General features: G+C 47.0%; 1 pseudogene; it reads left to right on the forward strand.

Annotated features, from left to right (window-relative positions):
* Positions 1–2,519: 2,519 nt before the first annotated feature.
* On the forward strand, positions 2,520–5,390 carry LOC136514359 (NADPH-dependent aldo-keto reductase, chloroplastic-like; annotated as a pseudogene).
* The last annotated feature ends 7,801 nt before the right edge of the window (positions 5,391–13,191 follow it).

The raw sequence follows: 13,191 nt of genomic DNA on the forward strand, positions 1-13,191 counted from the left end.
ATATATTAATTATGCCACTCCACTACTACTATGGTTTGTAATAATTAAAGAACTTAGTTTGTAAGGTTTGAAAAAACTGGTTTGTAAACTATGTTATCGTAAGACTTCCGCTGTTTTTACTCTGGTTTTGATATTTGAATAAATGTTGTAATACTGCAATGACTCTGTAACGTGATCCTGCTCGGAAATCGTGGATGATTCGGGGTTCCCCGAGGACACCCGACAGTCTTTTTAAGTTAATGGAAACATATGCTTAAATGTCAAAGGTCGTCGGACAGTGACAGGTGCATGTGGGCCCTATAACTTAGGAGGTTCTGCCACAGAAAGCTTATCAGTAATTAAGGGTGAAACGTGCCGGTGTTGCCAGACAGTCCCGAATGTGCGGCTCTGAGAGCCGATATGATAGGAGATCGACTAAATAGTCGATTCCAGCATATTCGCAAGAATGAATCGGTTAAAGCTCATGAGGTTGTATAAGAAGAATCGGTTATCATTTAGGATAAATGTTATTTAAGCAATTATTAATCAATGGCAATAAGATGTCAACAGTGATCGGTTTGTACTGGGCCAATGATTATAAGTAACCGAACTCCTTTTTATATAAAGAAACAATTCAACATCACTTAATTATTTAATAAAGATAAATCTAATGAACATGTTAGATCTCATCTATCGCCATGACCAGTGGGGCATGAGGCAGACAACAATAGACTCGACGACCCTAACTCATTACTAATATCAGTGGGGCATGAGGCAGAATCATGCAGGCCGTAATACAATAATAAGATCATGGGGCTAACATATCTTTCAACTTATCTCTACTTCAACGACCTAGTAATGCAGACTTTTCGTGAAAGCATTCGATATCGGCTAAACAGCCGATTCAGGCATAGCGCACAGTTAAGGTCATGCCTTCTCAAGAACGGGTCTACCAACTAACGATCCCCACTCCACGGTGCCAATAGTGCGGTGAGAGGCAGAATCCCACTGGCCATGATGACGGACCATGGAACGGTTTTCGTTAACTAATAGATCTGTTCAAGATCGAACATGCCTTAACCGCACGCTATGCACGATTAAGATTGACGCAAAAACAGCCGATAAAAATATAACTCATCGCTTAAGATGTAGATTAGATCAGTTTTAGATTAGCAAACGATGAGTTAAACAAGATGTAAGGCCGATCCAAATCAATCTCAATCGGGTAGAGTGATGTTGCTGTAATTAGATAAACAATAAAAGCAATAAGCAATATCGGTAACTTAATGAATCTACCAAAGACTGTCATGCTAAGGTAGAGCCAATAATTTGACCTTGATCTAATTCAAGTAGTGGGATGTGAGGCAGAATCACACAGGCCATACTTGAATTAGACAAGAGTCGATAACTAGCCTATACCAGAGTCGCAGTGGGGGTCGACCGGATCGATGCAGCCATACGAACAGAGGTATAAACCATGACGGTACTTACAGACAAGCAGTGGAGGTCGACCGGATCGATGCAGCCATACTTGCTGAAGAACTCGCCGAGATCTACTCTACTCCTACTCCTAAGGGGTGGCCGGAGCCGAAAAAAGTAATTGACTTTATATTTGATTGGTTGATGTCCTTTTACAATAGCCGGGGTTTGGTAGTTATACCCGGAATCTAAGCATGAATCATACTCAAGCACGATTTGTTACAACCCTTGGCATAAGAATGAAAACATTCCTAATTTAAGATAACTTGTACTCTAATCTTTCCCTTTTTTGCAGAGTCCAGCATGTTTTCTCCCAGCGCCAATCATAGCCTCTGTTGTTATCTGCTGGAGCTATTTGCAGAAAGCTGATTCTAGTGTTGCATCCGAATCAGCTTGTTCCGATTCACACGCAATTGATTCTTTGCTGACATGATTTTGGGAGCTCTCGAGCCTCTGAGATCCTCTCTCCAAATTCCGGTGTAAACCGGACTAGAAAAAAGAAAACGACATTTGAAGAAGGTAATTAATTGTCTCATCTTTGTGATAGAAGAAATATTGCAACCATGTTTGGCAAGGTTTTGGCTTCTCCTAAAATTGCTCCTGCAATGGTTCCTCCAGCAGCTTCTCTAGTTGAGCTAAAGAAAAATGTTGACAAAAGTAGCTTCAGAGAGTATTTTTGAGAAGAGGAGCCGGTTGAAGCTAAAATTTTGACTCCTCCTAGTTCCAAAAAAAAAAAAGCTCCAGCTCCTTGGTGGCTTCGGAGTCGAAACCATTTTTTCTTGCTCCGTTTGGTAATGCCTTCTTGAGAAGCCAGAGCCCTCTTAGAAGTCCTACCACTATATCAATTGTGTTTGCTTCTCTCTGCTATGGAAAAAGAACTTAGCATATTAATATTATACTTGGTCACTTCCTTGGATAAGTCTTTAGCTAGATTTTACTGTGTCAAAAATATGTATAGATCTCTGTTTCTCAATAAATTGACTTCACCTTTTCTTAAAAGAAGCTTCTCGTACCACAAATGGCTAATAGCTGGTTGTGGTTAGCTATCTGTATTAATAACTATATCAAGTTGCAATGATCGTCACATATATTTTTATCAAAGCTTTAACTCATGACTCTTTGAGATGGATTCTCAAAAAATTGGGTGCAGGCGTCCTGCCACATGACTTGACCTATCAGCTACCATGCTCAACTGCTCCGCGTCCAGCCACTGTCGTTCAGATTCAGAATGTCCTCTTCACACATTCGGTGAGTCCAAATCCACAATGTTTTTGCTGGCAATTGTAGAAGTAGCCAAGTAGGTATCTTCATCCTGCCAAGCTCCAGCAACAAAGGCTACCTGCTATTTATACTTTCGCTTTTCAGTTTGGCCTCTGGACTCTGGAGTGCGTAGATGGCCAAGTTCTTCCTCCTAAACACCGGTGCTTCTATCCCATCGGTTGGCCTTGGAACATGGCAAATATCACCAGCCGTTGTCGAAGATGCCATTCGTGCAGCTCTCCAGGTCTTGTCACTTCTTGCTTTTGTTTAGATCCATTACTTATATGGTCTTTTCCTCTCTTTGTTTTCTTCCTTGTAGTTGTGGATTCAATTGAATCTAACGTAAGAATCCTTTATTGCTCAAGTGGAGAACATGTTGGTTTATCAACCAGTTAACCCAATATGTTAATGGAAACTGTGAAAGCATAAAGTTTAGTTTCAGAGCTCTTTACTATTTTGTGCCAATTTTAATTGCACATGAACGGAAGGTATCAGGTTTTAATTGCATAGCATGTCATATGGGCTTCTTTTGTTTGGATGTAATGTTTCTACTTGTAATAGTGCAGGCAGGTTATCATCATATTGACTGTTCTCCACAATATGGTAATCAGAAAGAGGTAATAACTTTTAAGCCCTTCTTTTGCATAATAAAGAGCCCTTGAAACAAACGCTACTAGTTTGTGTTAGTCTTTAACGTCAGCAGTCAGCTTACAACTACTCCCTCCGTCCCACAAATAGTATCATTCTCACTTTTCGAGAAGTCAAATATTTTCAACTTTAACCAATATATATAAGAAAATATTAGTATTTATGGTGCATAATTAGTATCATTAGATGAATCATGCCTGAATATATTTTCATAATGAACTTATTTGGAGATAAATGTTACTAATATTTTCTACAAACCTAATCAAACATACGAAACCGCCACGAATCCCATGGAGACGCTCTTTTTGGGATAGAGGGAGTATGTAACAAGTATTAAGATAAACAAGAACAACTTAAGAGAAGCAGATGGTAATGTATAGAAGAAAGTAGCATCACAGATGGAAACAGACCAGCTTAAGAGGAACTAAGGGATTTTTATTAAAAATAAAATAGACACTCAAATTCAATTTGAAGAGGACTCGAATATGGTGCTGTTTGTATGCATGTTCATAGCATTGATGTAAGAATCTTGGCTATGGCCAGAGTGCCAGACAATTATTCATTTATTCTTCATGGGAAGACTCTTCACTTCTCTACGGCGGTAGTTATTAATTATGACTTTTTGGTAGGTTGGTTTTGCCCTGAGGAAACTATTTGAGGAGGGTAGACTTAAACGTGAAGATCTATTCATCACTTCTAAATTGTGGTATTTTATCAACCTTGTACTTCCAGATGCTGTGATGCCAAGTGGATTCTTGAAGATGCTCTGATTTTTTCAGGTGCACTGATCATGATCCAGAAGACGTTCCAGAGGCGATTGATAACACACTACAACATCTGCAGCTTGATTACTTAGATCTTTACCTAGTAAGTTCCAAGCCTGCAGCTTATTTAACTAATCCTAGTTCTTATACTTCTATTTAACTGAAAATTGTGCTACTTCAAGCGATTTTATGGTGTTCTTTTTTTGATCGAAAAGGTAAGAGCTCTATCAATTAAGAAGAAAAAAAGTTCAGTACAAGACAAGCCACACTCGTTTCTCCACAATTCTTTCGAAGAGTGCATTCTAAATTCTTTAAATTTTGACATTCCTCTCTTCTCCACAATTTTTGACTGATCGCTTCACAGGTCCATGGTCCAGTTCGTGCAAAGAAAGGAACTAGGCTGAGCACCGAAAACATCCTCAAGCCTGACATCCCTGCTACGTGGAAAGCAATGGAGAAACTGTACGACTCAGGCAAAGCTCGTGCCATTGGCGTGAGCAATTTCTCCTGCAAGAAGCTGGAGGATTTGCTCGCTGTCGCACGTGTGCCACCAGCAGTCGACCAGGTGGAGTGCCACCCGGTTTGGCAACAAGACAAGCTCCGCAAGCTTTGCCGGTCGAAGGGCATCCACTTAGTCTGTAAGTTCCACTCCTATTCAGATCCTTCGTGAACCTGATGACAAACCTCTTCTCGTTTCTTCTGATCAGCTTGGCAGTTACTTCCATTGTTCTTAATTATTGGTATCTTTTTTGCAGGCATATGCACCACTAGGTTCGCCTGGATCACCAGGAAACGACGGACCGGACGTCCTTAGCCACCCCACTTTGATTTCCATCGCCAATAAGCTGCAGAAAACCCCTGCTCAGGTTGCTCTTCGCTGGGGTATTCAGATGGGGCAGAGCGTGCTCCCGAAGAGCGACAACGAGGCGTGGACGTGGGAGAACATTGACCTCTTTGATTGGTCCGTCCCTGACGAGCTGATGGCGAAGTTCTCTGAGATCAAGCAGGCATGCCACGAATCTTGATTTTGGTGTTTCCTGATGAGTTCGTAGCTGAAAACCTGGTATTCATCGTTTCTTTGCCTGTTGTGTTTGAAAAATAATTGCAGGCCAGGCTTTTCAAGTACGAGTTCGTGACTCATCCGACGAGCTTTTACAAGTCCGTGGAGGATTTCTGGGACGGCGAAATCTGAGGACACCAAATGTACTCTTCTTGGTTGGAATGTTTTGCATAAAATATAATTGCCAGATGAATCATGAATCTTTGTCACTCGCCTCGATGTAGTGCTGAACTGTCGATCAAATTGAACGAAAAGGTTCCCTCCTGTAAAAAAAAGGGAAATGAGAGGCGACACGAGAGGGTGACGTCGAGGCGGGTTGGCCGCCGGGACCCCGCCGGAGCTGTGGGCTCCGGTCATCACTGAGGGGACTCCCTGCCGGCATCGCCGTGTCGGTTGAGGGGTTCCCCTCCTCCTCCCCTGGGTAGAGGGCCCAAGGTGCAGCGAGTGAGGAGGCCCTTCAGGGACTGGAACAAGGGTCCCAATGGTGAGACACGTGGCACCACAGGATCCAGGCAGGTGGCGCGATCTTCGGGAGCGGGGAAGACGAACAACGGCACACATCTCGCGGGGCTCGAGGAGGAGGGTGGTGCGGTTGAAGACTTCTTCGGCCAGCTGTGGTTCATCCCCTCCGACTCCCCCTCCCCTGGCGGCCATGTTAGGGTTTGACACCATGGCTTGCGCCGTAGAGGATCTTTGGGAGTCCAAAAATTTCGAAGTCAGTGATTGCTTCTCGGTTGGAGCTGGAGATTACTGGATTGGTTCTCCGAAGAAATTCAGTTTTGCATCCGACATTTGGGGTAAAGGTGTCAAGGAGTCATTCATGTCGAAGTTGAAAGGGGTGATGGCTAGTCGAGGCAGAGGGGGGGGGGGGGGGGAGCTCCGCAGAGGCCGAGGAGTACTGATGAAGATTGGGGCTGAGGTCAGGGAGGCTGGTTCCAGAATCCGCCGCCGTTCTACCAGCCGCCAATGGGGCCTCCGCCGATGGGGCCGTACCCTCCACCGCAGCCAGGTCCGTTCGGGTTCTTCCCAAATCAACTTCACAATCAGCAGTACTACAACCAGGGGCAGTATTCTGGGCAGAATCAGTTCAATGCTTTTGGGCAGATAGGTCAGGGTCCTCGTCCTGGTGGTAGAGGGGCTCCAGGTACTCAGGGGAGGTTTGAGCAGGGCCAGCAACAAGGCCATCAGCAACCTCAGCAGCAGCAGGCACAATAGCAACCCAAGGCTTTGGACCATCAGTCAAATATGCAGGAACAGAACTCTACTACTTATCTAGAGGTAGATCAGAATGTTGTTCATGTGATAGAGGGTGATAAGTATGGAAGTAATAGGGCGTCTCAAGTGGTCTGCTACAATTGTGGGGAACCAGGACACTTTGTTTCCTCTTGCTCCAAACCCAAAGTCTGCTTTGTGTGTTATCGTCAGGATCACATAGCTGAGAAGTGCCCCTGGTGGAGTGAGCCTGAACAAGTGGTGCAATTTATGGGTAGTGCTTGTAAGGGCCTAGGATTCTTCCATGTGAATGTATCTCCAGATGAAGATAGGTTTAAGTTGTGGACTGGATTTGATAATTGTGGAGTTTTCACAATAGAAGAAGGTGAGATGGATCAGGAGACCATTTTGAGGTATCTTAGAGAATTATTTGATGCAGACTGGCTGTGGCAATTAAGGAGCATGGATGAGTTCAGTTATCTGATGAGATTTCCTCCTGGTCAAAGAGTGGACAGGATAGTGATCAACAAGATTTCATACTTCTACTTGGGAAAAGGTACATTGATGGCTTCTTTAAAGGTGTGGAATGGAAATATTGAGCCAGTGAGCAGCTTGACTGAGGTTTGGGTGCAAGTCAGGTGCATTCCTCCTAAATGGTGTGATTGGGTCACTTTTAGACAAGTTGCTTCTACAGTTGGGAAATTGGTGGGTGGACTGGCAATCCCTATTTGCTAGTTTCTTTGCAATGGTGAGAGTTAAAGTGAAATGCAGGGACCTAGTCAAGATTCCCCAGAAGAGGGCCATGGAAATGAAGGATGAGCTATTTGTGATTAGTTTCAAAACAGAAGGATTTGAGCAGATATATGAGAAAACAGGAAAGGATGGTGATGATGGTGATGGTGATACAGATTTAGATGAGGATGACCTGCTATCTGATGAAGAGAAGGAGAAGGATGGTGATCCTACCAGTCCTAAAAAAGACAAACCCTTTGATGATGCAAATCAAGGGAAGAAAGTTGATGAACCTCTAGATAAGCAATCTAAGCAGTCTATGCCAAGTGGGAGTAAGACAATAAGTGTTGAGGCTCAGGCTCCTGAGGTTGTAGCGGTGGTGAACAGGTGGTCGAGGCTTGAAGGCGCGTCGACGAACGTGCGGCGCCATGCTCGGTGCCGGCGCTAGTCAGCGTGAAAAGCCAATGACGAATAGCAGTAGGCAAGGGCTAGGTGCCCAAGGGAGATAAGAGTATCTCAATCCCAGGCTAATTCATTCAATCGTAATTGTTCAATACTTATACAAGCAAATCTTCAACCGACTCAACTCTAACTTAATCAAGTAACAAACTCAAGAGATAAGTATCCTAGATTCTAGGACTTGATAACCAACTGGGCCGACTCGGCCGGGCTCCTAGCCATGGTGTCTGCGCCTGTAGACCGTACCGGTCATAACATCTCTCCCCTCCTTTGGAAACAGCTCGTCCTCGAGCTAAAACGAAGGAAAGATAGCACGGAACTCATCCATGGTTTCCCAAGTGGCGTCATCTTCAGGTAAGTTCTCCCACTAAACCAGCACATGCCACACACCGCGCCGCAACTGAGAACGAAGCACGCGTGCAGGGCGATGAAGCACTCGGCCATGACGAAGAGGAGGAAGCGCCAATGTAGTGGAGGGTGGAGTTCCCCGAAATGGCTTGAGAACCCCAACGTGGAACACATCATGAATCCGAGCGCCCTCTAGAAGACACAGGTGATATGCCACTTTGCCAATGCGCTCAATGACCTAAAACGGACCAGCAAATCATGGACTAAGCTTGCCACGAAAGCACGGCACCAGGGATTGCGCCGACCGATGAAGAAGGCGCAGGAGAACCCAATCGTCAATGTCGAACTGAAGAGGGCGGTGGTGAGCATCATAATGCCGTTTGGCATATTCCTAGGCTTGTAGCAGCCGATTACGAACATCGGCGAGAAACGCGTCACGATCGCAGAGAAGCTTGTCCACCTTGTCTGTCTGTGCCGTGCCGGCAGTGTAAGGCAACAGAGGCGGTGGAGGCCGACCATACACCACCTCAAATGGCGTCGTCCAAAGGGAGGAGTGGAATGAAGTGTTATAACAATATTCTGCCCAAGGGAGCCACTGAAAGCCAAGAACAAGGACGATCACCAGTGAGACACCTCAGATACATAGCAATTGTGCGATTGACCACCTCGAACTATCCATAGGTTTGCGGATGAAAAGCTATGCTCATCTTGAGCTTGACCCCAGCGAGCTTGAAGAGATCACGCCAAACATGCCCCGTAAACACTGGATCGCGATCACTAACAATGGATGCCAGAAAACCATGAAGTCTAACAACGCCCTCAAAGAACACCCCGGCGACAGAAGCTGTAGTGTATGGGTGACACAGCGGAAGAAAATGTGCCTGCTTGGAGAATCTATCAACCATCGTTAAAATCACACTCTTCCCATGTACACGCGGAAGCCCCTCCATGAAATCCATGGAGATATCAGACCAAACTTGCGAGGGAACCTCTAAAGGCTGAAGCAGACCAGCCGGGTGCAGATGTTCTATTTTGTTACGCTGACACATGAAACAAGAACTCACAAAGTCCTGAACAAGGCGACGATCATGATCGATCATGAACTCCTGATGAAGCCGCTGCAGCGTCTTTTGTGTGCCTTCATGGCCAGCACCGTGCGCCAACTGGAGAATGGCGGGGAGGATCGAGGATGTCGCTGGGACAAACACGCGGGCATCGCGCATGATGAGACCATTAGCGAGATGCTAGGGCTCACCATGGTTCGCCACAATTGAGTCGCGCAGCGCATGTAGGTCGTCATCCAGCTGCAGTTCATAGCGTAGGTCGTCGAATAACTGAAAGGAAGGCTCTATGATAGCTTGAAGCAGCAGATCGTCCACCTCCCTCTGAGACAATGCATCAGCAACGAAATTGAGAGTGTCCAGCCAATATTCAATCATGAAATCATACCCAAAGAGCTTACTAACCCACTGATGTTGGGGAACTATAGAGAGCCGTTGATCCAACAAGAGCTTCAATGCATAATGATTTGTGCACATAATAAACTGTCTGCCCCACAAATACGGATGCCAGTGCCGAACTGCTTGGACAAGGCCGATGAATTCCCTCTCATATGCGGCTAACTTGTGGTGCCGAGCTGCGAAGGGTCTACTGAAAAAAGCCAGAGCACTGGCGCCTTGATGGAGTACCACGCTGAATCCAGAGCCGGATGCATCACAATCAACCATGAATGATTTGTCCTAATCAGGAAGTTGGAGAACCGGTGCACTAGACAGGGCCTTCTTGAGGGTGTTGAACGCGTCTGTGGGTGTGGGTGACCACAGGAAAGCCACCTTCTTAAGAAGCACCGTCAACGGGGTAGCCACCGAGCCATAATCTTTAATGAACTGATGATAGTACCTGATGAGGCCGAGGAACCCCCTGAGCGCAAGCACGTTGCCGGGTTGAGGCTAGGTAGCGACGATCGCAACCTTCTCCTGATCCATTGCAACACCAGCCACGGAGATGACATGTCCCAAGTAATGTACCGACGTCGTTGCGAAGTCGCATTTAGAGCGTTTCAACCGTAGGTGATGGTCACGCAGTGCAGTCAAGACTGCGTTGATGTGTTGTAGATGCGCCGACCAAGAGGGACTATAGATCAAAATGTCATAAAAAACACAAGGACAAACTTACGCAGGAACGGCCGGAGCACTGTGTTCATGAGACTTTAGAATGTCGCCGGTGCATTGGACAGCCCGAAGGGCATGACTAAGAACTCGAAGTGACCCTAATGAGTCCAAAAAGCAGTCTTCTCAATGTCATCAGCATGCATACAAACTTGATGGTACCCTAAACGCAAGTCCAGTTTGGAGAAAAACCAGGCCCCGTGAAGCTCATCCAGCAATTCTTCAACCACCGGAATTGGAAATTTGTCTTTAATGGTGAGCTTGTTCAAGGCACGGTAATCCATGCAAAACCTCTAGGAGCCGTCATGTTTCTTGACAAGTAAAATAGGAGTAGAGAACGCTGAGGTACTCAGACAGATCACACCCATTTGCAGCATAGCGGCGCACTGGGATTCCAGTTCATCTTTCTATAGTTGTGGGTAGCGGTAAGGCCGCATGACCACTGGCACCGCATTTGGCACGAGATGAATGTGGTGATCACAGGCACGAGCAGGCGGCAAGCCTTTAGGCGTGGCGAACACATCTTCAAATGAGTTGAGGAGCTTGTCGAGCAAGGCTGTTCTGGTGTTGTGGCCCACATCGTGGAGAGCATGGAGGCGGCAAGTGGACTGCACGTCATAGCGGGTTGAGCCGATACCGCGCTAGAACATGCGCCAACCTGCCTTGGTGAATGCCATGCACAAGTCATCAAAATCCCACAATATTGGTCTGAGGGTGCACGAGAAGTTGACACCGAGAACCATGTCCCACCGGTCCAATGGAATAGTATAGCAGTCAACTGAGAAGACTGCTTCGGCAATGCGTACGTCGACATCGCGTGCGAGCCCCTGGCAAGCGACGCGGTCACCATTTGCGGCCATGACACGGGCACCTGGGCACAGTTCAAAGTTGATGCCAACACGATGTGTGACGTCCCTATTGATGAATGTGTGAGTAGAACCCAAATCAAGCAACGCCATGCACTGCACGTTGCCAACTTGGATGTAAACCTGCATAGTATCTTTAGTCTTGATGCCTGCAATTGCCGATAATGATATGGTGGGTTTGTCTTGGCCGGCGTCTGATGTTTGTTCATCCTCATTGGACTCTGGCTCCTCCATAATATAATCTGTCACTTCAAGGTAAAATAGACATGGACACTTGTGTCCCTGCACATATGGTTCATCATAGTTGTAACACAAGCCCAATTTGCGGTGATCTGCCATCTCTACCGGCGTGAGACGTTTGAAAGGCCGGCTTGGGGATGATGCTGAGGTTGCTGATGATGGCATAGTGCCCCCTATCGATGATAAGGCGGTCTGTCCGGTCGGAGCGCGCTGAGGAGGACGACTTGGTGGTGCTGGGAGCATGAGGGCCGGTGATGCATGGCGACGCTCGTAAGCCTGAGCCAAGCGCATGGCGCGGTGCAAGTCCTAGGGGTCATGTAGCTCCACGTCAACCTAAATATACTCAGGGAGGCCCCCGATGAACAGATGTGCTTGTTGAAGCGGCGCCAGATGTCCCGCGTGCGCCAAGCACGCCTGGAAGGCTTCCATGTAAGCATCAATGGAGGCACCGAACGGTAGGCGAGCGAGGTCGGCAAGATGGTTGGTGGACAACGCCGGCCCAAAACACTGGTGGTAGAAGTTGGCCCAGGACGGGCGGCCGGAGTCATGTTCCAACACATAATACCATTGATGTGTAGATCCCGTCATGTGGAAGGATGCGAGCCAAACCTTGTCTGTCTCATGAGTAAGCTGGCCACGGAAGAAGGACTCACAATGGTTGAGCCATCCGAGTGGGTCTTCTTTGCCGTTGTACGTGGGGAAGGACAACTTATGGAACTTGGGAATGCCCTGGCTATCCCCATGTTCCTCAGGGTGATGGCGTGGTTCATGCACCATCATAGCAGAAGAGTAGATCGGCCTGTTTAGGATGGAGGACAATGATGGCACCGGCGATGGTGATGACAAAAATGGGATCGACTGGATCGGAAGCCCCATCGGGGATGGCTGTGAGGTGATGCGAGCAGCCATGGGCACCAGAAGCGACCGTGGACCCCAATAGTGATGCGAGGGCAAGATCTCTGAGATGATTGGCTCTAACACCAGAAAGCCCCCATACCCCGGCATGCCATATTGTAGGAGCGGCGTGGTGGAGTACGGCAGGCATGGTGGCGTCAAAGGACTAGGATGGCTCTCGATAGTCACCAGGCATAGGGACATCTCCACCTTCTACCACTGTATGCCTTGGAACATCTCTCTCATCTGCGGCTGCATGGTTGCCAAGGCGGCCAGGGAGTCCTGAAGGGTCGGTGGCGCGGGAGGCGGTGGAAGGGCGCTCGCCGTGGCGAAAGGAACAGACGATGACGGCATGGTGGTACCGGTGGTGGACACCACAGTGGCAGCGGCAGGAGTACCAAAGGAGGCCATGGTCTCTGATACCAGATTGTTGAGGCTCACTCTCTTGAGGTTGTAGCGGTGGTGAACGGGTGGTCGAGGCTTGAAGGCGCGGTGACGAACGTGCGACGCCATGCTCGGCACCAGCGCTAGTCAGCGTGAAAAGCCAATGATGAATAGTAGTAGGCAAGGGCTAGGTGCCCAAGGGAGATAAGAGTATCTCAATCCCACGCTAATTCATTCAATCGTAATTGTTCAATACTTATACAAGCAAATCTTCAACCGACTCAACTCTAACTTAATCAAGTAACAAACTCAAGAGATAAGTATCCTAGATTCTAGGACTTGATAACCAACTGGGCCAACTCAGCCGGGCTCCTAGCCACGGTGTCTACGCCTATAGACCGTACCGGTCATAACAGTAAGAAACCTCAGTCAGCTCTTTGCTATGGAAATGCTAGAGAATGATATCAATAGAGGGGCTATGGAATCTTCATGCATTAGTCTCCTAAAGGCTATGGAAATAGAGGATAGGGAGGAGATGTGGATAGAGGATGCTGGTGAGACTTTTGAACCAGAAGAAGAAAGCATGAATCTGCCATCTGAGTGGCTGTATGGATACTTTGATAATAGTGTTTAGCCAGATCAGCCTTTACTGAATCAAGTAAGTACTGAGAGTAATGCCAATAGTTCTGATATTCAAC

The sequence above is a fragment of the Miscanthus floridulus genome, chromosome 16, assembly GCF_019320115.1.
Source record: "Miscanthus floridulus cultivar M001 chromosome 16, ASM1932011v1, whole genome shotgun sequence".
NCBI classification, from domain to species: domain Eukaryota; kingdom Viridiplantae; phylum Streptophyta; class Magnoliopsida; order Poales; family Poaceae; genus Miscanthus; species Miscanthus floridulus.